At 44.8% G+C, this 22,118-nt stretch overlaps 2 protein-coding genes and 1 non-coding gene across 8 annotated transcripts in view; 2 read left to right on the top strand and 1 right to left on the bottom strand.

Annotated features, from left to right (window-relative positions):
• The window catches only part of LOC135902476 (uncharacterized), an 867,879-nt gene that overhangs the window by 384,942 nt on the left and 460,819 nt on the right, over positions 1-22,118 (top strand). The gene's annotated exons all lie outside the window — the stretch shown is intronic.
• LOC135916969 (calcitonin gene-related peptide type 1 receptor-like) overlaps positions 1-22,118 on the bottom strand; it is a 333,393-nt gene that overhangs the window by 275,854 nt on the left and 35,421 nt on the right. The window lies entirely within an intron of this gene.
• On the top strand, positions 141-215 carry TRNAC-GCA (transfer RNA cysteine (anticodon GCA)). The gene has a single exon. It is a non-coding gene; the product is annotated as a tRNA-Cys (tRNA).

Below are 22,118 nucleotides of genomic sequence, written 5' to 3'. Positions count from 1 at the left end.
CTCTGGTTGGTCTGGCTGTTTGGTGTGCACCATAGAGATAGCGTGATCTCCTGTGCAAGCACTCGAAGTCTGCTACGTCAAACACTTGCCTTTGCTTCGTGTTGTCGACAAATTCGACTTCGCCCTGCCATCAGCTAACCGCCTGGTTAGCTCAGATGGTAGAGCGGCTGCCCCGCAATGGCGGTGGTCCCGGGTTCGAGTCCCGGACCAGGACGAATTTTTCTTCAACTTTGAGGCCTTTCTTTCGAGGAACCCGTATGAGTTTCCTTTGTAGCAATTGCTACGAACGGGTGGATGTCTGATTTTCCCTTTATTCATAACATTCGTTTAGTCGCGTGATCTGCAGCGTCCGGTCCAAGTGTGCCCGACTGGTACTGTGTGTGTGTGTTCCGTTTTATTTTTCGAGATGTGTCATCTTTTTTCTTTCCTTGCATTTCGATGCGTTTGTCTCCTCCCCCTTTCTGAAGAGTGCGCAGGCGTTGTTCACATTCCGGTGGCAGCTGCCAACCTGCTCCTGACTTTCCCTTTCCTGTCAATTGTATATGTGCCTTCAAACGAAATAATAAAAATATTTATTGAAGTTCGGCTCTCACGTCAGGATTCTAACCCGCACCTTCGGGCTTAGCAGAGCAATACCAAGACCACTACGCCGCCACGGCGGGTGTCGCATCGTTTATAGCTCGCATCTCAAATAATAACGGATCTGAAAGCCCCGTCGCATAGCTACATGCAGATTGGATCTTAGGTTATCTCAATTTTTCAATTTGCTTAGGTTGTGATATTTCTTCTCGTCTTGAATTAACAGCCGCGTCCGTGTCATCCCAATGTGTACGGTCTTGTCAACTGTTGCAATCGGTTGAACGCGCCATCGGGTGTAACTCATAAAAAACACATTCACTGAACCATCAACCCTTTTCATCCCGTTTTATTTTCAGTCTAAGTATGCGGGCTAGTTTTCTGCTACATTAGGCAAAAGATACTGAAGCTGCCCGATCGAAGCAGCGGTTTGAAAAGGAAATGTGCAAGAGGCAATATTTATCTTCACTGAAGTGGCGCGGTCAACGGAGGCCACATAAAATCACATTCAGGTGTATTTGCGTGCGATACAATGGTATTTTATATTGGTACGAACCTGCTCTCACTGTTGATTAGAACGCGAGGCTTCCTCTAACCCGGTTCATCAAATACCGTCTGGCACAAATGTAAACCACAGACGGTAATTCTAGAGCTGTAAAACACAATTGCTGATCGCGCTGATAGTTTATAATATCCCTGTCAAGCGGGCAAATTAAGTGCACTTTCCTAAATCTAAACGCCACAAGCGGAGTGTACTCGCAGAAGAGTGCACTCCGGCAGGAGTGCGTTCACGGAGCGCACTTTGCTGGTCGAGTGCGTAGCCTAGCCGCCAGCGGTTTCAACGATGCAATTTGTAACGCATACAAAAAAGACACAGAAGTTCATTCTAGCTGTTCAACAGCTTTTAACAAAATAATCAGAACAGAACCCGCTGATATTCTGTTCTAGCAGGATCAAATGCCGCGTCGTGCCTACTCGGGAAAACTCTTTCCCCGCAGCATAAATCCATGCGAAGGAACTGACAACAGGTCTTATTTCTTGGCAGATTAAAAGTATGTCGATATTGTAATGTCGTTGTTGACGTATAAGTAGAGCGCAAATAGGGGTTATATTGGCGTTAGCCAAACAAAATATGTTTTTTTTCTTCACCTTTCCACCGATGCTGCCGGCATGGCGCTACAGGTATCGGCACGGTATCGGTATCGGCACTTTTGTTACGCCCTTTTGGCTATTCAGCACATTTCGCCACAATGGATTCTCCGTTCTCGCATGAACTTTAGGAGTGGCGTTTTAAGTAATATCACATGTACTTTATTTATGGTGAGCAGAGCATCGAAAGAGAATAAAGAAAATAAATTGCGGCAGAACCCATCTCACGACCACTGTAAACGGTAATGCGTTAGCACTGAATCAATATAGTGACGCAAGGTATCGCCACCGTTGAAGCGAGTTGTGCATGAGGTTTTTATTTGCAGCAGGACTCCTCTTTCGCGCTTCCCCAAGAATACTCGGAGGCGGCACTAGCCTGCGCGTGGCCTCCGAGTTGCATGGCACGCCGGTGCGTGCAAAGGCTGAGAAACGCGACGCGCGACAACCGGGCTCCTCTCTCGCGCGTCTTTCTGGACACGCTGCGCCATCTAGTGACACTGCTGAGAAGTTCGAGCGTGGCCTCCGAGACGAGAAGCGTGGCGCGCCGGCGCCCACGCGAACTCCGAGAATCGTTCCCCCGAATGGTCGCGCACTGAGTGGCACATACTCAGTGAGCCAAGTTGGCGACACGTTCATTCAACAGCGGCACTTACCGAGTGCATTTGTAGCGCAAACTGCAAATGGATCAAGTTGCTGTCTTTTAGGAGCCTTTGTGACGTTGGTCCGATTCCGTCCAGCATCGGATAAACTTAAGGGATCTGTTTCGTCACTGCAGGCCGGCACATTTCCAGTGGCACATGCTTAGTTGCTCAAGGTGGCGTTAGTCACGTTCATTAAGAAGCGGCACACGCCTACTGGCACATATCCAGTGACCCATGTCGGTGTGAAACAGCTTCATTGAAGAGCGGCAAATAAGAACACTGTTACCTCTGTACAGCAGCACAATTACCCACGAACTACTGAATGACCCAGGAAGGCGGGAAAACGGTTAGATAAAAACATAGATAGATAGATAGATAGATAGATAGATAGATAGATAGATAGATAGATAGATAGATAGATAGATAGATAGATAGATAGATAGATAGATAGATAGATAGATAGATAGATAGATAGATAGATAGATAGATAGATAGATAGCCCTCGAAATGTGCGTGAACTACCCAAGGAATGTTAACGCATTAAAAAGAAAATTTTTGTGATTGGCAGATATGCTAACTAGAACATTAAAGTTGAAGTAATGAAAATTTGGATATGGTTTCGTAGTTTAGGAAATCATATGCATTTACAGAAAGTGTTATTGGATATGACTGAGCACGCTCAACTTCCACGATGACAGGAAAGAGGATATTCCGCAAAGGCGGGTGGGCACGAAAAAAATATATGTATATATTCGATTAGAAGTTCGTTTAGTCTCTCGAGATGAATAATTCGGTGACTGTGTGCGCGCCCTCAGCAGAGTGACAAGGAAGACATACTATAGTAGTCACCGGAGAACGAATATAGACCGAAAAGCAGAAAGGCGAGTGGTTCGGGAAATTTCTCGCTAGCGTTATTGCCAGCAGCAAAAGCAATAATATCAACGAACGTAAAAAAATATATGTACCCACTAAACTGGACGGAGTTCTAGCAATTATCCCAATGCATGAGTGCCATGAAATCTATTCTGGGAAGAACCTATATCGGTTCAGCACAAAGGCAGTGGCACCGTCCCCGCTTAACCTCTATAATCTTGACTCGTTAGTTCCGAGCAGTACTGAGGACCAGAGAAAAACTAAAGCTATACGCATGTGACAGCGGTACAAGAGACGCACTACCGCGCCTTGCGCCCCACGACGAGGCTTAACTTCAGTGGTTGTGGAAGTACCTGATCAAGCATGCATTGAAGGCGCAAATATTGTAGTAGAGCGTTCTTGACTAAACGCACGGCGGAGGTGGTTGCAACAGTCGGACGACGGGGTCCGGCAATTCCTTTTCTTTCTCGCGACTTGGGGGCAAGAGAGTTGTAGGCGCCGCGCCACTCCTTCGACTGCGAAGCACGGAACTTGTCCCGAACTCCCTGCGTGCCGGGCGACGTATCGGGTCGGTGCGCGAGGCTGAACAGGAGAAACTCGTGGTCGGTAGGGATGTCTTTTGTCACGCGACGTCGATTTTCGTTTGCTTCTGGTACCGCTGTTTTTTTGCTTACTATGCGCGTTCCCGGACGCAAGCGAAAGCACACGGACTGGATAACTTTCTTTTCTCGGTCTCCGCGAGACAAACTAGTTCGCTTTTCTTATCGTTGATGTTGTTGCCTGTCTCCGTAGCCTTTTGTCAGCTCCGAAAGAGGTACTGCGTAATTACAGAGGGCGGGCGAGTCGTCGTGTCCTTTGACAGGAGGGGTGAAAGGGGGGGGGGGGTATTCTGCTGCAGTGGCCCTTGTTCGGTGATGCGGCAGCAGGATGTGGCAGCATCAAAGCTAGTGCTGACTCTCGTGCAACTTGAACACTAGATTGCTAATTATTTGCACCAAGCCATAAGCGCTGCCTCCGTGCGCGATGAGCTGGAGTTACTTCAACGTTATTTCTTTCTTCTTTTTTATTCTCTGGCTGGTTCCACAGTTATCAATGAATGAATTTGAACTTTCCGAAAGCATTCAACGGTCCTATCTTTTAGGTCATTTCGCTGCTTTTGACAATGCGAGGTAGAAAGTGTTTTATCAGTTGATCGTTGGCAGTCGTGAAGGTGTGTAACGAAGTAGTAGTGCACGCAGGCTATATACACCTGATTTTTTTATAGCCTCGTAAGGTGAGTCTCAGCTGTGCGGCTACCCTCGACACCAGAGGTGCTACCGCAGGCATTGCGGGAGACAAGAGAAGATGGCTGCACTCTCGGTGCGTGTTCACACGTTGCGTTTTTAGACGCGTTCTCGCCGGCATCTGCTGAACGGCATGTACAGAAGTTATTCGTCCGAGTGGCACTGCGCCATCGTTGGCTGCAACAATAACCAGCGAAAGAGGAAGCTGCTCACGCAATTAAGAGCCCTGCGAGAGAAGCTTGTGCTTTTGCCGAGTGTATTCACTGCACAAGTTTCTTAAGGCGCCTGAGAAACGATACCATATAGGATAGCGACCTTAAATAGAAAAGGACATCGTGCCGAGCAAGCTTGCTCAGGTGGCTATTCGTTTTGTTGTCGTAAACTACGCGATACTGTGCGCCTCGCCTACCGGCGCTGCGGGAATGCGATAACAGCATAGCAGTGCCGTTTACGACCTTTCGGCGTCGTTATTTTGGGCTCGCTCGGTTCCCTTTCCGGACAGTAAGCTTACGGAGGTCATCCCGTACCCAAAACGGCGCTTTGAACACGAAATAAAGGCAAGCGGAAAGCGTTCGGGTGCGCGTGTCGAATTCGTAACTTGCGCAGCGATTGTTCCGTTACGTAAAATAATAAGCAACACTGCACGGAACTTGGTGGTTTTTGTGTCCTGTGTTTTTCATGCACATGAAAGATCCGCGCTGCCGTGCTTGTGACTGCGAAAAGAGAAAGCAGCACATGACTAGCCTGCACAGAAACAGGGCTGCACGCGCGTCAATGCTTGACTTGATTTTTTGTTTCGTTGTTTCGCGCAGCGTGCGGGTGCTTGAACTGCTATAATTGTGCGATTCTCAGACTTGGCTAGACGAAACGTATGTATTCAGTCGTACAGAGCTGGTTTCACCTCCAGCGATGTCGTACATGGTTATATGACTGACTGCGAGGAAAAAAAAAGAAATAATAACGCTCCTATAACTGGCAGCAGATGCAATGTAAAATGTAGTGTTTCTATCTTGTGCACACTGTACCGGCCCACTAATCGGTTATGTTATGGAGTGTGTCCGTTGACAGTACGAAATACGCTGCTCACATACTTGCTTCGTGTCAGTCTTAGGTAAACACGTATTGGTTAGAGCTTTCCCTGCGACTGCATGTAGCACGGAAAACGTTGAAGATCATTTTACTGCGCACATGTCCGTCGCGGTATGCTGAGAGCACGCGGCGATTGAAATGACAAAGAGTAATAATGTAGCTTAATGTATGGGCGTAGTGCGCGGCACAGATAAGATAATCTTCTTTAAAAGAAAGTATACCGTACTAGAGGTTGTCTACCCTATTCCTTACCGTGCCTCAGGGCCCTCAGACACATGTGTAATTACACGAATCTGGCAATAAAAAAGAAAGCTTGGCCAAGTGCACGACGCTGCGATGAATAGGAATCAAATGAGACTGCGCCTCCTTTGAAGCATACGCCGCCAGAGGGTGCTTTTGATAAATTATATCCGTGGTATATTTCCGCCGAAATGTGATCACATTAAACGAGGCACACTCACCGGCATGCAGAGACGGTAAGACGGCTGCAGCGCTTCGCAAAGAGCCATCGCAGGTGACTGGCAATCGCAAACGCGCTATCGCCCGCCACCACCCACACCGTTCCCGCAGCCAGCTCACCATTATCATCATAACAACAAGAACATGGCGGCCGCATACAGGCGCCGGAAATTCTAGCCTATAAGTTACAGTAACAAAGACAGAAAGAATTTGTGACGGTTCAGTAAGCGAACCATGCGAATTAAAGAAACTAAGCACAGCACGGCTTCATTACCTCTGAAAACATAGAGTGTAGGAAATGAAATGAGCATTTCGAATGAAATGAAACCAATCTATCCTATATGTTCGGAGCGCTAAGAACGAAAAAAAGGGGAAAAAGACAAATTGTAATGAATATGCAATGACATGCTGCACTATGCTCGGCGCGGACGAGTGAGAAAAATATAATGGTCGTATATATCTTGTGTTTCAGCGAACACGTTCAAAATTATCTAAAGATTGCCTGTAGCAGATAGCACAATTCTTGTTGATGAGGCTATCTACTCGAACCTGCGGACACCACTTACACAAAAAATTGAAATGCTTTATCTACTAATTAAGAAGTATACGCTAATTCAGTTTTTAACTGATAATCTTATGGCCCATATTGCAATTTACAAATTCTAGGTGTGGCGTTCGCAAGGCTGATCCCCTTTGAACGAATTCTCAGGATGACACTAGTTTCGAGATAATACTTCCCGAACTTTGAGGAGAAACGCATTAGCGTTCTAGTTACCTTCGTGCTTGAAGGCATAAAACGACACTTTGTCAAGAAATCCCTAAACCGATGCCTAAAAGGTGCTTAGTTTGCTTTTTTATTTTTTATTTATTTCACAATAACCCTAAAGGCCCTCTAGGGAGGGTATTACATAGGGTAAATGTTACATAGGTGAGGTGAACAGTGCGTAAATGTAATTACAATTAAATGTAAATACAATTAAATGTAATTACAATTAAATTACATTAAAGTCCATTATATTTATATTCATTTTTTATGCGACTACGGTAGAGCCCCTATAATGTAAAACTATTCAAGTCTATTTTTATTGCAATCTGCTGACTTCAAACTTACCTAACCGCCACCGCAAGCGCCGGGCGGTTATCAACAGCGTTGTTTGATCCACCCAATCAGACGCTGCCCTCGTTTATAGGAGATCCCTTTTATTGGCTTCAAAGCTAATAGCACTGCCAAGATTGGCAGGTTTTTCTTATCTAATTGGCTGACAAGAAACGGAGAAGGTTTCGGTGAGAAGGTTTCGGTGGGACCAAGCTAGCGTAGTGAAAGTAGATAACCAAATGAGGAGTTTGGGGCCAGCGTGTGCGATTGGTCCGGTTCCCCTTGCTTGCCTTGCGTTGGCCAGTTGAAAATCTAGGCTGTGTGCAATAGAAGGTTTAAAATGCCGATGAAACTGGTCCTCAGCGAAGATTGTGCAGAATGATGTCTTCTAATTATCAAAAGGATTCGACAACGCTATACTGCCATGAAACAGGAAATAAACACAAATACATGCATTCTCACCAGCAGCTCCGAGTAGCCAGTGCCAGAGGGATCGGAGGCGAACATTTACTATTCCTTTCGGAACATTGCAGTCGCCGGCTATTCCGAAAAGAGATTCAGTTTTATTCGGCACCTTATTGCATATTTAATGTACGCACGTCATTTGGACGTGTGCATTTTTGTGGTTTTATGACGTCACTTCAAAGACAGGCGAAGTGGACGCAGCGAGAAAACATTTTGACCCATCGCGGAAAGCTAATGGTCAGAAAGGCGTAGAATCAAAAAGAAAGGTTACGTTTTGTGTGGTTTAATCATGCGTAATCAGTGTGTGCACGTCATATCAGATAAGCAGTTCTCGCTGTTTTTGTGAAGTCGGGTGACATGTAGGCGAAGTGGCGGTGGTTCTAAATATGTTTGATTAATCGGGGAGGGCGGATTGACGAACTCGAAAAGAAACAGTTTGGAATAGCCTTACGTTATAGCTCCCCAGATGTAATACATCGCATTTACGACGGCACAGAAAAAAGCGCAAAATAAACACCTTTGTACGCCTTTTTTGTTATTGAGATGAATTTTAGGAGAGATTGGCGCCTTTATGGCTGCAATGGCTTCTCCTTGTCACTCAGCAAAGGAAACAAATTTGCGTAAAAAGGGAGAATAATGACACAAAATATGGCGCTCAGTAGTACACTACATGAATAAAAACTATACAGTCTAACAGTACATGAATCGCAAAGTTTTGTGCATGAGTTCAGTACACAATGACATATATAAAAGCAGTTATTTCGTATAGCCAAACACACAACACATGTAATTACACTGCAAGCACAGAAAACAATCACACTCTGCGTAAAAATCATAATCACCACATAAATCAATCTTTAACCCAGAACAACACCCATATCACCCATTTAGCTTATAAGGATCAACTGAAACTTGATACTTCTCCAAAATGTTGGTGCCCTCTAAAAGCTTCTACAAAGCAAAAAGTGCTCTCTTCTGAAGGCGTGCAGTTGGCCATGGACCAAGTATTTTTTTTAGAGTGAATGGATTTCTGTCTAAAAGCAAGAAATTTGCTTGCCATATACTTCGTTGTAGATCGTATTTAGTGCACTCGAGTAGGAGATGATACACATCTTCGTCCGGATGGCCACACGAACACTACGAACTAGAGGCACGTTTTATCCTGTATAAGAAGTGTCTCGTAAATGCAGTACCAACCCGCTGGCGGTGCACCAATGTTTCAAATTTTCTCTTTTCTCTTAGATTTTCCAGCAATAATAGGTTTATACATGAGTCTATAAAGTATAGCTCCAAGTTCTTGGAATGCTGATCAAACCAGCTAATTTTGCTGAGACGACACGAAATGTGGGTCAGGAGCAGACGGACTTCACTACGCAATAGAGGAAGATTGGTTGTCTCTCCATTATTGTGCGCCAGATTCGCAGCTGCGTCCGCTGCAGTATTACCGGGAACATAGCAGTGCCAGATATCCACTGAAATGCAATTACGTGATTCATTGCACTTGCTTTTGTATGTTCTTTTAGCGTCTCATACAATAGCAAAGTGTTCAAATAATTTGTTTTATTGCTCTGTAGTAATGTGAGAGCGGCATGCGAATCGCTAAAAATAACTCATTTTTAGGAATGCTTTTCTGATGTTATGAAACGTAACGCATACAGGATTGCAAATAGTTCTGCAACGGTGGAAGATGTCTCTCGGTATAATTGTACGCCTTGTATTTTACCTGGGTCTCGGTCTTGCTGAAAATGCCATGTCGAATGAGCTTTGACTCATCCATCTTTGCATTATCTCTTGACTGCTGGCAACTATTCGATGTGATTCATCTGGCTTAAGTAATTCGCTTGAACAGTGTGTGAGTTCAATGCAGCTAAATGTTTGCCTGAAGGAATAGAAAATATACACGATGTTTTTCCATATGATATTCATAATCCGGTTCCAGAATTTAATTTTGGCGACGCACGCTAAAGCGTCCGGTTGCTGTCTTTTGTGGAACCCTTGTGACATGGGTTAGATTCCACTCAGCACTGGAGAAATTTAAGGTATTTTTTTTCGTCATTCTAGAGCGGCACATTCCCAGTGGCACATACCTTGTTCATTACGTTTTTATCTAAGTGCACACTTATTTATGCACGAGCGTTAAGTCTGTGATAAAGTGTATGCTAAAAATAGGGAACAAGATTATGCTAACGGCCCCTATGTAGTTACACTGGTAAAGAAACTGGAATTATTTCTCGCCTAAGCATATATCTTTTTATTTTACGGCGGTAATGCCATCGCGCGAAATATGAGTTGTGCGTTCGATAATGTGAGCAATATATTCATAGTAAGCACTATACTCAAGAGAGAGAGAGAGAGAGATGTCATAAGGGAAAGGCAGGGAGGTTAAACAGGCTGAGCCCGGTAGACTACTCCACTATGCCCAAAGGGGGCACAAAGCTTGCGACTCCGCAGTAGCAAGAAGAATGAAATACGCCCACCTTGAAGCAATTGTGTTTATACCGCAGTGAACAAAAGAGTGAGGGAGATAAATAAACGTTTAATTGTGAACTAGCAAGAGAAAGCTAGAGTTAGAGAGAGGAGGGGGATCTCTCTTCGCGCTCAGGTGGGCAGCTTCCTCGTTCCAGGAATCTGTGGGCTCTCGCTTCCACGCTGGCTCAGTCCACGCGCTTTCGCTAGCCATCTAGGCCTGTGCAAGACGACATGACCTCCCAGAGTTCTTCCTTGTCCTCTTCTGTCTTCTCTTCTGCAGCTGTTCCTACATGGAGGCTCACTAATTGTACCATGTGACGATATGCTTGCTTGTCAAGGGTGCCACCATATAAACAACGTAAGCTGTTTCGCTGCTTGGCATCGAACTAGGCATGGCAGCGAGGTAGCCATATTGTCGAGTTGCAGCGATGAGCGCTGTGCACTTCTTCATTCAAACTGAATATACCTCTTTGCGCCCTTCCCCGTCCCCTAACATACGGGCTGATCATTCTTAAGTTTTATTTAATTCTTTAAAATAGAGCTAACATGATTCTAGTCCTTAAGCTTGGTTATTAAACAGGCGGACATTTCCTGCGCGCGAAACTGGAACACATATGCAACTAATTCACAAAATTCCACTAATTATCCTTTCAATTAATTACTTTGCGGGACATGTTGCAATTCACGAATTGAAGCAGGCGAGTCTGCAAGCCGTATTCACTTGGAATGAATTTCCAGAATGATGCCAGTTTTGGGATAAGAGACATCAAACTTGCCCTAAAAATGGACTGTTGTTGCTCTTGCTTTTTTTTTTACTTGGAATGAATTTCCAGAATGATGCCAGTTTTGGGATAAGAGACATCAAACTTGCCCTAAAAATGGACTGTTGTTGCTCTTGCTTTTTTTTTTACAAAACGCCCTTTAATGCATTGAAGCACAAAAGTAACTGGAACACCCATGTATTTCATTCCACACTTTGGGAATTAATGTCTCGAAAGATGTGTCATCCTGGCTATTCATTTCAAATGAAAACGTCTTGTAAGCTCACCGGCTACAATTCGTAAATTGCAATATGTGCCGTAAAGATATTAGTTTAGAAGGTAATTAGGAATTTTTTTTAATTAGTTGAATATGTGTTTCGATTTCTCGTGCTAGTAATCTCCGCCTCTTCGAAAAATCCAGCTCAAGGACAATAATTATGCTAGCTGCTGCAGACGACTTTTAAAAATTCCATAAAGCCTAAAAATGATCACCGTCTATATAAAAAAGAAAATAAATGGCCCCGACGACAGCCCTCTGCAACTGTTCTTGTATTATTTATTACCTTTCAGCAGGTTAGTCAACCAGAATCATGACTGGTTAACCTTTTATCCTTCTTTTTATCTCTCTCTCTCTCTCTTGCTCAATATCTTGTTCTAGTTGTGCAGATCACTAAGTTAACAGCAGAAAATGAAAAATATCAGCGCGAATCTGTCTAGATCAGACGTCGTGGTATGAGTAAATGCACTTCCTGAACATTCAACATATATTACATATATTATTATTCAACATTCATATATATATATATATATATATATATATATATATATATATATATATATATATATATATATATATATATATATATATAATGTTCAGTATGAATATTACTTTCTGTACTTTCCGACTTTTAAATCCCTCAGCAAGAATTGTCTCCGTATACGAAACCTGCACTATTTTTTCCCTTGAATAGGGGGCTGAAAATAAACGGAAACAGCCTCAGCAATAAGCAGATAGGTAGACGAAAGGATCGAGTTCACTCGACTCCTTAATACAATAAAAGCGTGCCTGACGTGAGCTTAATAATTAAGGAACAAAAGGAAATCTCAGAATTGCGTATATTTCTGCCGCAGAATGGTTCGCTCTCGAGCGGAAATCTCGTACTCGGATCACAATCAATACAGTTGACAGAAGAGCACGTCCTTCGGTTGAAATACGCTTTACGTCCGTCGTTTCTTTGTTCCTTGGGCACTTGAGAATGCGATACATGTTCTGCAAACGAGACAGACCAACGTAAGAGAGCAGGCTCGTTGTAACAGAGCTGCGGTCATGCCTCAATAAGCGTTTTGATTGTGAATGTCTTCAGGTTGCAGAAGAGTGAAACTTCGGCACGAAAACCATTACAGGTCGTGGCGTGAACAAACAGACGTACAATTTACCACACAGGTGCCCAATTCGCATAATCTTTGTTCGTGTAGAAGTGGTTCGCTATTGACCGGCAGTGTTTGCTAATATTAGAACAGCTTCCAGAAGTCGCCAGCGGCTGTATTCGCGAATGAGAGCAAACAAAGCATCTTTGATTGTTGCATATATTGTCGGTTATTGGGGTTTACGTATACACACGCTGTCACTTAAACCAAATTTTGACAATGCGGGCAAAAGCATTATACTGGCGACACTCTCTTTTACGCAAGGGCCGCCACTGTGATGTTACTATCATGCTGATTGTTATTACGTGTATACCCGAATGCCGGCGGCGAATAAAAAAAAAACGCTCTTGCGTAACAAAAGTTGTTTAATTGCGCGCTCAGAAGCCTAGTTCACCCAGCTGTTGTTTTTGTATGAACATTTCGCCCTTCTTGAAGTCGTCTTAATTGTTAAAGTGTAGCCTTTCGCTATTCGCTGCTATACCTATTCGTGAGAATCGTGGTAAGCTTACAATCTGTTTTTGCTTAAACGCGGGTATAGGTCTTTTAAGTTGAAAGAGCGAGCGTTCTACCCTCTTTTTTATCCACAAATAAAGAACAGGTCGATCATGGAGATCCAACGCAATGAAATATAAACGACGCGAAGCTTCTTTGAGTGAGCAAGATAGTGGTAGTAACGAACGACGATAGCATATCCTCGTCACCAGTAGCTGATAGGTGCCTGTCCGGTTCCATCTCCCATTCGTTTTTTTTTTCTTTTCATAACGCGTGTGTAGAGCAACTAACACAGATGTGGTGTGCCCACACCGCGAGAAAAACAGTCAAGATGATGCCTAAGAACTGCCACAGGCGGTCGAAGAAACGTGGGAGGCAATGTTAAAGCCACAGAGCCTGGAAGATCAGCGAAGTCTGGTGGAACGGGCCCGGGCTGCCGCATTAGTCAACGGCTTTCTGGACTAAGAGAGCCGCCCACATAAAGCGAATAAACAAAACTTTCTCAATGTTTCTCACAATAAACGTTCATTCCTCCTCGTCCTCATAATGCGTGTGTAATGCAACTAACTCAGATGTGGGAAGCCAACTAGGCAATCAACAAGCCTTACTAGCAAATATTTCTTGCCGTACACCTCCGAGGCTTAGTGTAGGTACATAAGGCGCACGTATTTAAGCACATCCTGCAGGACCATAATAAAGATTTGCAGTCCAGTCTCGCCTAATGGATGATGATTTTACACTGAAAGTTAACAAACTATAGTGCGAGTGAACGCACGTCTGTATTGGTTAATTAAACTACAAATTAACTACTTACGACCTGTTCATATAACGTTGGCTCAAAGTCAACCTCAAAAGTTTACAGGCCACGGGATCTCGGAAATCGTTCAATTCCTGAGCAGCCTGTAGCAGTAGTCAGTAAAACCGAACATCTCAACGCTGTTCACATGTACTGGCAGAGGCTGTAAATGCGAATAGTAGGATGGATTGTGAGGCTGCTCAGATATTCACTTTTTCTCGGATCTCGCTTGCCGTAAGAAATTGTGGTTGGCTGGACATTTCTGAAGCACACCAACCTCTTAATGGAACAGCATTAATATTCAACTGCTTCTTTGATGCAGAAATCTTGAATGTATTGACATATGTATCGCAAAATTTTTCTGCGCATACCTCTCATCCCCATTCATCTATCGACAAACATCAAACATCGCATTTGTCCTTGTGACATCAGAGGGCGAATCTGTTTTCGGCACAAATTGTGAACGGCACAGTGCGTAAACATAAACATTACGTGATACTAGAGTGGCGACTCCTGCGGGGCACCAGACATAAACATTGCTACGATATGGCACTTTCAATTGGATAAAAGATACACGCAGCTGCAGCATTGCATTTCGGTGTACATAATTTCATGAGCCGCGCGTCTGTAAGGGTTCACTTTTCTAACACACACACACACACACACACACACACACACACACACACACACACACACACACGCACACGCACACGCACACGCACACGCACACGCACACACACACACGCACACACACACACACACACACACACACACACACACACACACACGCAATACGTGCCGTGGACCTAGATAGCTTTTTAACTTCGCGTTTCACGTACAATGTACTCACGCACGTGAGTCTGCGCATATGATGCCGCATATGATGCGCATATGATGAGCTCCGATGTTTACTAATACCCCTGTCACACGGGAAGATTTGATGCCATTCGAGTCGAATGGCAATCGCATATAAGCCCACTAATCAGGATCTACACGGGAAAATTTAATGTCATTCGAATGGAATGAGATTTGTCATCGAATGAGGTAGGAGAACTCATTCGCATTCGATTTCGAACCGAGTCTCTACTCTTGACCCCAGATAGACCACATCGACACGCAAAGCGAAAAAAATAATGCGTGCATCAGCAAAGTCAGAAGATATTTGTTTAGACTTATAAAAAGAAATAATTATTTTTGCCGCGATGATATTTTCACCCGGGGATGTGCTCAAGTGCTGTTACTCTTTGCATCAGGAGTCTATCGCGGCGGTCGGCCATATTGGATGTGTTTGTTTAGCAACGGATGCAGGGGTGTTGTGTGCTCTCGTGGTGGTTCGTCGGTGTTTGACGTGCGGTGCCATGACTACAGCTGCAGCGACTGCGGATCCAAAAGAAAATTTTATTCCAGATCGTCATTGCTATCATTTGCGAATGCCATTCGATTCGAATGACATTCAATCTTCCCGTGTGACAGGGGTTATTACACGCCGCAAACTTCCAACAAATTCGCTCGATTTCGTTTCGTCGCGTGCATTTTTTTTTTATATTGACGCAGGTTTAGAGAACACGATTTCTGCGCTGCATATATCTGTACGTGTCAGGCATGGCTTAAGAAAAAGTTTAGGTAAATGTCGCGCTGTGCTTTTGCACGGGCGGTGAGCTGGTTTGTTGTTGTCCGCGAAACGGCGACAGTATTTACCGGAATCAACTAAAGAGTGCAAATGCAGCCAGTTTACTTGCCGGAAGGGGGTAGAGGCTAAACTGACAGTCACACAGAAGAGCGCAAATGTTTGTTGTGAGTAGGACTTTCAGGAGACGACATTTGCCGATGCCACGCGAATGAAGCCCACTTCTAGGTTCGTTATTTCGCTTGTCACCCGCACCCGTCGCACGCTCTTTTGCGCGTGTGTGCCTGCCCCATCTAATCTCGTGCGCGCACGTTGCGTACGTGCCCGAAGCAGTCCCGCTGCCCCCCCCCCCCCCCCCCCCCGGCGCAGTCCCTTGATTCTTTCTCCTGTTGACGAACTCTCATTTCTAAGCGAACAAAATGCAGCTGCTCGCTTCGCCTACCTCTCATACTGCGTGCGTTTCCTTTCCCTTTTTTTTATTTCATTTACAATTTCTTTCTACCCTGCCTCCTTGAATAACGTGTCTGCCATACGGTTTTGGTTTCCTTTATGCTCATTCTCGTGACGTTATAGGAATGGGTGAAGGCGAAGTTTTGCACGCACGCACGCACGCATGTGTGTGTGTGTGTGTGTGTGTGTGTGTGTGTGTGTGTGTGTGTGTGTGTGTGTGCGTACGTGCTTGCGTGCGTGCGTGCGTGCGTGTGTGTGTGTGTGCGTGTGTGTGTGTGTGTGTGAGGGTGTGTGTGTGTGTGTGTGTGTGTGTGTGTGTGTGAGGGTGTGTGTGTGTGTGCGTGTGTGTGTTTAGTTGATAGCGTTACCTGTTGACTTGAGAGCGTTTACTTTTTTTGCGCCATGCGAAGAGGTAAGAAGAAAAAAAAAGGCTTTTCACTCACTGATCTCTAGTTAGATCGGGCTAGTTTGAGAGCTTTTTCAACAAAGCACTACTAATGACCCTCCATCAGGTTTTCCGTCAGGTACGTGACGTTGATTTCAGGGAAATAACGACAAGAGTCGATGGCAGCTCGCACTTTCTAAAGCTTCGTGCAACAAGGCGAGACTATATGCCGTATAGACTCGTATAAGGGCCACACCCCAACCTTGCGGCCCAAAATTTGAGGGTAGAAATTTCCAACGGAGAAGCAACCGCGTTCGGTGCTCCAATGCCGTGCATGCATTGGCGAATTTTCGCGAGCTGTGTACTTCCCTATGCCGTTACTAGATGGCCAGAGGCAGGGTGTGAACAAGATACAAGGTGTGCAAGAGTCACCAGCTGTGCTGGCACCATTGGACTAAAAAGGTTCAGTCCCATGCAAGGGCCGCACCTCGTCAAAATTGCGACAAAAAATGTGCCGCCCTTACACGAGTCTATACGGCACCTCGCGTGTTCGCTTTTCCACGCAACCACGCTGGCACCTATTTATGATGTGGATGGCTTCATTGCTTGGTCGTTTATTAGCTGAGAGGAATTCGGCCTGCACCTCACTGCACTGCTTTCTTTTTTAATCGGCAATAAATTCAGGAACAGTGGAGATCGTCATCTTGTTTGGTTAGCTATACATGTTTTGCTTGTTCCACAAATAATAACGCTTGCTCACTATACAGGGGACTGACCAAAAATGAAGCGGCTGTAGAAATGGTTTTACTTATATTTGTATGCAGGGAAAAAGGGAGGGGGATGGAGTGGGAGGGAGGCAGTGAAGTAGTAATTGTACTAAGTGAAAGGGAAAGTGTGCCTCGCGTGTAGCGCACACCCACATCCATTCAACAATTGCTGTTTTAAAGGGATTCAAAAGAGGAACACTGAAGCACTTTAAGATAATAAAATGTTGATTTGTCAAAATTCCAGCTTGTTACTTTCACGGTAATAGCTTCATATAAAAAAAGAAAATGAAGCTCAATGTTCCATTTTTCAGATTCCGGGCTGAAGGCCAAGCGCCGGTACGTCAGTGTAATGTCACGGATCTCAAAGTTCTTTTCTTTAATATTTTTTTTTATTTGGGTCGTGACGTAGTAACAAGTTTTGAAACATCCCGAGTTCATTCCTTGGCTTTTTAAGAATACAATGCAGTCGGACAAGTAGCGCCGCTGCACAAACGTAAAGAACACAGGCGAAAAAAAAAAAGAAGGATAGGAAGGAGCACAGGGATATGTGCGCTCTGCCCTATCTTTCCGCCTACCTTCTTGCATTTAGCGCTGTATCGTTGCTTGTTCAGTAGCAACCAACTAGTCCGCAACAAGGTACTTCCACAATGTATTGCTGATAAGAACTTAACTAGGCCTAAGCACACGGTGTCAAAAACCATGACGTCATGGCTGGTGCGGGAACATAAACGCGACGTTGCCACTCGTCTTTGATTTAAATACCGATGTGTTACGTGCCACAACCACGATCCGATTCTGACGCATGCCATAATGGGGGACTCCGGAGCAATTATGACCACCTGGGTTTTTTTGACGTGCACCGAAATTTAGGTACGTGAACAGCTGTTGCATTTCGCCTCCATCGAAATTCGGAGACTGTGGCCCGGATCGCACTTGACACCTAGAGTGCACCAGCGAAACTCAATAGCCACAGGGCCAGCGCCACGGGTTCGTCACCCGTGTTTCGTTTTTTTTCTTGTTAACCAAGCCTCTTTTCATTTGAAGTGACTTATTTTGGTGCTGTAGAAGGGTAAGCTTTCAAATAAGCTTTATCTTTAGTGTATCTTTGAAGGCTTCTATATTTTCAGCGACGATGAGTCGTTGTGAAGCCTCTGGCTAGTGATTATCCACCTTGGAGGCCCTAACTTCTTCTACAACGGAAGTCCCAAGTAAAACGTGCCTAGCTTGAGACGTATCACTGTTATCATTGTCACGTGCGCTTCATTTCGGGCAGTTTACGCTTTTTCCCAAACGTGACGACGAGTAATCGCACCAACACACCACCATCTTCTTAAGAACAACTTCTGTGCAATGGACGCGACTGCATCGTTCTCCACTGCTGTATACTGCCTGTTGTGACCTCCTAAGTCCAATGTGCAGGCGCTACCGCTCCGCAAGCGAGTGTGACTGCTGCACATTATTAACGTTATCCACTGCTATTGCTGCCGATGGCGCAGTGGTTAGGGTCTCTGGCTCCCCAACGCACATTACTGCAGTGGTGGTAGCAGAGTTTTCTTTTAGACGCCCATCTTACTGTCCACGTTCGTAACATCGTAGTGCCATCTGATGCGCAGCAACGATTTGGGTGTCACGCCTCTTTTGTAAAGCCCTTGAAATTACGCGCTGTTATATAGCAGACCTGTGTGCTTTAGAAAGACCAATGATCAGACTATAGGTCCTGCATGTGTTATGTAGTAGCTTAGTGTTTGATTTGTTTGTAGTATATATAGCCTTGTTTTATCAAATATATGACCATGTTCATTAAAGTGGCTGGCTACTGCTTTAGGTAAATTGTGTTTTGTGTCCGCGCGGTGACCCTTGAGTCTTGTATGAATTTGTTGCTCAGTCTCACCTATGTATTGTTTGCTACAAGCGGCGCATTCTAGACAGTAGACTACGTTGCTCAATGTGCAGATGAAAGCCGAAGTTACCTTGTGCGCGTAATTAGACGCTGTACTTTTTGCGTAAGTAGTAGATTGAATATGTTTACATGTAGAGCCCCTGGGGCGACCACAGGGACTGGCTCCCAACTTCATCTTTGTCTTTAGTTTGGCGTGCACAAGAACATCTTTAAATTTAGTGCTGCGTCTGTAGGCTACTCTGCGAGGGTCGGGAAAAATCTTATTAAGTTTCTGGTTGCTGGTGAGAATTGGGTAGTATTTACTGAGGATGTCATTCACGTTTGGGAGTGCGCTTGAGAATTTAGTAGTAAGTAGAGGCATTGTTCTTGTAATCCTGGGGCGGGGCTTGAGGTCCTCGGCTCGATCAAGTTTGGTTGCAGTGGTGTAGGCTGTTTGAAGGTCACTGTTTGGGTGGTTCCTGTTTGATAGGGTTTCTTTAAGGTGGTCGAGTCAGTCTATGTAGTCTTGGTTTTCAACGCAAATGCGACGTAGTCATGTGGCTTGGCCTTTAAAGATGCCCTGTTTGCAATGTCTGGGACGGTGGCTGGCATATTCTAGGTACTGTTGTTTGTCGAACGGCTTCCTATACAGCGTTGTCTTTAGCTCCCCATTATCAATGTATATTGTTGTGTCCAGAAAGCTTATGCTCTCACTTGAGGATGCTGATGTTAATTTTATTGTTGGGTGAAAAGAGTTTCGAAATGCTACATATTTATCAAGACTGACTTGACCATGTCCCCATGTTATGAGTATGTCGTCTATGTATCGTAGGTACGTATGGGGCTTCTCAGTGCAGCGCGATAGAAAATCTTTTTCTAGAATCCCCATAAAAATGGTCGCTTAGGTTGGTGCAAGAGGCGTACCCATGCTTGTACCATGTATCTGTCGTCAATTTTTTATTACAAATTGGCAAAAATCAAGAAATTTTCAGAAAACGATGTTATCAAGTTCGCAACTCTGTAACAAATCAATGACAGATGATATTACAATTCTGTGAACTTAATCTAATAGAACATCTAAAGAGGACAAAATTGATGCGTTGGACATGAATCTCAAAACAATTACTAATACGGAAATACAGCTTTTGCAGAACCCTTGTGCACAACGTAACAAATTCACGTAACATATTAATTGACACATCAAATTTCTCCGAAGATCCGAAGAGGTACGTGTTAATAACGGGAGACTTCGCTAACCAGATCTGATTGATCAGCTGCCGGGAACGTGGCCCCGGGCGTTTGTTGTCAGCATGAGCGGGGCGGGCACTCGCCTAATTTCACAGTTGACACGAGTGAGGCGCATCAAAAGGGTCTGGACACGACGGTAGTGCCTCGCGCCACGAAAACCAACGAGGAAGTTTTGTACACTTCCGAAGTTGGTCTTATGAAAGACACAACGGACACAGTGGCGCTTCGCTTCGTTCTCGTATCTCCGATTCTGCCCCTGCTCAAACGCTCAAAGGCACGAACGCGAAGACGCCTTCTGCTAATGTTCGCAAGACACCATTAGACGGCGAGTAGGGGCGCCAAACTTTCAGCTAAGCTTAGAGTTCTTGCAAGGCTCACAAGAGTAGACAGCCGCGCATACGCAGGACCCAAGATTTGAAAGTGTGGTAACTTTTGATGACGCGTGTGCACTTTGATGGGTGGGGCGAACAAGCGCGCATTTTCTCCTAGTTTCTAGTGATTGCACTTGACTGTCCGCGAGCCTGAGGAGCACTATACATGCGCGGTCCTCGCGCAATACTTTACAGGTAATCATTGCACCGGGTTCATGCTCGGGAATTTCGAGATGGCTGGGCCCCTCGCGTGCGCCGTCTCCCCGCCCACCTAGTGTCATGCTTTCGTCGGTGAAGCTTATACGGTGGAAAATGCGATTCCTTCTCGGCGTCAGACGGGTTCTGGCGAAGTAGCGATAAGCGAGGCGTGCCCACTGTTGTCGCTACCGCTCGAGCTGTGTTTGCAGCCGGTACACATTGCGACGTCCGCAGCCGCGGTAGAAGCGAGCTCGAAGGATGCTTCCTATTTCTCGTTTTATTGTGATAGCAATTACATCGACAATATAGGCGTCGTCGCCATGACGTTTCACATAAAGTCCAAAAGCCACATGAATGAGCGACTCCTACACGGTGAATGCGAGAAAAAGCACGTAACAGTGAGCCGAAAAGGATGGTGGCTTGATGGGCATTATCTTCCCGCGCGCTCGATATTCGGGTTAATTGTAGGTCACGTGATCAAACGCACGCCTGCGAAGGAGAACGCGGGTCTTCTCTATCCCTGCCGTAGCTGCGAATTAATGTGCGCGTCTGAACCTTACTTGGTAATGATTGGTGGGTGCAATGAGAAAGGGCGAGCAGGGATGGCTGATATGCATACGCTTTCTTTCTTTCTTTCTTTCTTTCTTTCTTTCTTTCTTTCTTTCTTTCTTTCTTTCTTTCTTTCTTTCTTTCTTTCTTTCTTTCTTTCTTTCTTTCTTTCTTTCTTTCTTTCTTTCTTTCTTTCTTTCTTTCTTTCCGGGCTGTCTTTCCGCGGCCCTAGTGTTGCAGATCGCGTAGTTTAAGTTAAGGAACAGGGGTGATTGGAGATCGATTGGAGTGGACATAAAAATACACAGAGGATGAATCAAATTTTCGTAGTAACGGTGAATTGCACAGCTGTACGAACCGCTCACCGCCGCTACCGGCGTTCTTCATTCACGTTGCGACAGTGAGTGCTCGTGGTCATGTAGTGAGATGTTTACATGTTTACGTTGTCCACGCATTACACTGTGGCTATTATTTTAATTACTAAGTAAATCTTTAATACAATTTATATGGCCCATACAATTGGCACATAGATTCGTGTAAGGGCTGCACTTCTTTTGTCGCGATTTTGACGGGCCTTACATGGGATCGGGCCATTGGATCTAATTTATTTAACTGCAAGTATGAAATCCGCCGTAAACGTCCGTGATCGCCTCCTCTCGCTACCTTTAGAAGATACGCACGAAAGTCCGCTGTGCAAGAATTCGCTGTTGAGGGCTATCAGAATCAGCATACCGAATGCGATTGCTTCTAGGTTGGATTTGTTGGATATTTTTAAAATTTGGCTGTCAAGCCGGGAGTGCGGCCCTTATACTGATTTATACGGTAAGAATCTTCCTTTGTGTAACTGTCTTATATTTCGCGATCACTAATACTGCCTCGCCTTGCCGGTAAAACTGCAGTCTCTCTCTCCCTCTCTCTATCTATTCTGAGTCTGAGTGTAAGCGCTGCTGTGTATGAGTGTTATTGATTATGATTTCGAGTGAATCCGGCTTCGCCTAATTTCGGTTACTGAGTGTATTATAGATGTTTATAACATCTGCATAAAAGTATCGATGTTTCCATCCCTA

The sequence above is a fragment of the Dermacentor albipictus genome, chromosome 1, assembly GCF_038994185.2.
Source record: "Dermacentor albipictus isolate Rhodes 1998 colony chromosome 1, USDA_Dalb.pri_finalv2, whole genome shotgun sequence".
NCBI classification, from domain to species: domain Eukaryota; kingdom Metazoa; phylum Arthropoda; class Arachnida; order Ixodida; family Ixodidae; genus Dermacentor; species Dermacentor albipictus.
This window is presented reverse-complemented; position numbering and strand designations above follow the sequence as displayed.